The sequence below is a fragment of the Acinonyx jubatus genome, chromosome E1 (assembly GCF_027475565.1).
Source record: "Acinonyx jubatus isolate Ajub_Pintada_27869175 chromosome E1, VMU_Ajub_asm_v1.0, whole genome shotgun sequence".
In the NCBI taxonomy this organism is placed as follows: domain Eukaryota; kingdom Metazoa; phylum Chordata; class Mammalia; order Carnivora; family Felidae; genus Acinonyx; species Acinonyx jubatus.
In genome coordinates this window covers 17,293,383-17,296,001 of record NC_069397.1, presented here as the reverse complement: position 1 = coordinate 17,296,001, position 2,619 = coordinate 17,293,383, and the positions used below count along the sequence as shown (strand labels likewise).

The 2,619-nt window shown below is 50.1% G+C and overlaps 1 pseudogene; it reads left to right on the top strand.

Annotated features, from left to right (window-relative positions):
- The first annotated feature begins 779 nt into the window (after positions 1–779).
- Positions 780–2,202, top strand: LOC106983226 (40S ribosomal protein S25-like; annotated as a pseudogene).
- The last annotated feature ends 417 nt before the right edge of the window (positions 2,203–2,619 follow it).

Here is a 2,619-nt window from a genome sequence, read left to right as displayed (position 1 = left end):
TCTGTCTTGATTTCAAGGACAAGAAGGAGGCCCAAGGCAGAAACAGAAAAAAAGAGTAGAATAAGAACCTGAGAGAAAAGCCGAGTAAGGGAGATGAGTCTTACAGACATTAAGACTCAGGATTTGGGCCAGACTGGCTTTGGAGGCCAGCCTGGAGGCAACTAGTGGGAGATAGGGAGCGAAGATGATATAGGAGTTGCTATCTAGAATTTCCCTCCCCTTCCCTTTCCTCCTTTCCCTCAGGCTTCCCTCTGATTCTCTGCCTCCATTGACCTAACGTTTGGCAGTATAGTGTTGGGGGGACCCGAGCTCCACATTCCCTAATGCACAGCAACATCAGGCTGACCAGGTAGGAGAGGGAAAGACCGTAGCTCCTTGAAAACGGGGGAATATTAGAGCACTGAATCCCTGGAGCTGGTCTTCCTGCGTGCTAGTGAATTTGGGTTGCTATTTGTCACGTTAAACCAGCCCAATCCATGTGAAGGCCACCTGACTCTTCCTGCCCCCATTTCTCACTGCAAATTCCAATCCCAGGGTGTCCCGAGAGCCAGGCTATGAAGCATGGTAAAGCCATGGAAGAATCCCTCCAGAAAAGGGAGGAGAGGCTCCTGACAGATGTTTCACATGTTGTTTCCGTCCTAAACACACCCTCACCGCCAAGGGGCAGAACGGGGACGCCAATTCTCAGCACTCTTTGATTTGCTATTTTCCCCTAACGTCTACTAAGTTTTAGTGGGACCTCTCCAAAAGCACAGTGGTGGACGTACACCCACGCAGACATGCACAGGTATCAAGATACCTCCTTAAGGAGCACCTCGGTATGTCTCAGAGCACCAGCGTCAGATGGGTGTGCACATGTGCACACATATTTGTGTATAGCTGGGATAGCAAGACTTCGAAACAAGATTGAGAAGATTCCAGTATTTGGGGCGCCTGGGTGGCTCAGTTGGTTAAGCGTCCCACTCTTCATCGCGGCTCAGGTCAGGATCTCACAGTTCTTGAGTCTGAGCCCCACATCGGGCTCTGCACTGAGGGTGCAGAGCTTGCTTGGGATTTCCTCTCTCCTTCCCTGTCTCTCTGCCCCTCCCCAGCTCTCTCCCTCTCAAAATAAATAAAATTAAAAAAAAAAAGAGAGAGAGAAGATCCGAAGATTTGCTTTTTGTCTGACATCTTAGCGAGGCTGCAGGGGTGACGGGTACTCTCTAAGCTTCTCAGTGCTGCCCAAGGACGACAAGAAAAAGATGCTGGAAAGTTGTCCAAAAAAGACAAAGACCCAGCAAGCGAATCTGGGGGCAAGGCCAGAAAGGAGAAGTGGTCCAAAGGCATAGTTCAGGACAAGCTCAATAACCTGATCTCATTTGACAAATGACATATACAAACTCTAAGGAAGTTCCCACCTATAAGCTTGTAGCTCCAGCTGTTGTCTCTGAGAGACTGAAGACTCAGGGGGGCGGGGGTGCTGGTCCCTGGCCAGGGTTGCCCTTCAGGAGCTCCTTGGTAAAGGACTCGTTTTTTTTATTAATGTTTATTTTTGAGAGAGAGAGTGTGCATGCATGTGCAAGAGTGGGGTGGGGGGCAGAGAGAGAGGAAGACAGAGGATCCGAAGCAGGCTCTGAGCTGTCAGCACAGAGCCCAACGCGGGGCTCGAGTTCACGAACCATAAGATCATGACCTGAGCCGAAGTTGGATGCTTAACCCACTGAGCCACCCAGGCGTCCCTGGTTTCAAAGTCCAGAGCTCAAGTCACTTACACCAGAAACAGCAAGGGTGGAGATGTGCCAGCTGCTGGTGAAGATTCATGAACAAATCCTGCCAACTGTCCACTTTGGAAAATAAAACTTTATTAAGTAAAAGAAAAAAGAAGATTGCAGTCTTCATCTTCAGAGAAGTTTTCCCTTAGGACAATGACAATGCTTCTTTCCCCTCATTAAAAAAAAAATTTTTTTTTAACGTTTATTTATTTTTGAGACAGAGCATGAACAGGGGAGGGGCAGAGAGAGAGGGAGACACAGAATCTGAAACAGGCTCCAGGCTCTGAGCGGTCAGCACAGAGCCCAACGCGGGGCTCGAACTCACGGACCGTGAGATCATGACCTGAGCCGAAGTCGGATGCCTAACCGACCGAGCCACCCAGGCGCCCCTCTTTCCCCTCATTTTTACTGCATTTCCCTTTGTCCTAGTGGGGTCCGAGGTGGATGCTTCCTTCCCAAGCTAAGTAGTGATTTAGTTTTTTACTCACAGGACTTTCTTCCTTACCCGGAGACTGCATAGCAATGGGATGCTTGTATCTTGGGGATGCAGAGTTGACTGTAATATCTGCCACTTGACAAATGCAAACACAAAAGGATGGCAGGAAGGAGAAGCCAGGGTCTCTGGTGTTGTATCCCCTCTACCTACAGGCCTGAAGATGGGCTCTGCCAGCCTTTGATAAACCTCTCCAGGCCAGCCTTGATGAGACCTCCCCACCCCGAACACCCAATACCAGATGGCTGGAGAGCCGCGCAAGTCCGGGTGCCTATGGCAGCCAGAAAAACCTACCATACTTTCAGCAAACGTGTATGGGTGCCGGGGTGCCGGGGTGGCTCAGTCGGTTAAGCCTCCGACCTCGGCTCAGGTCAT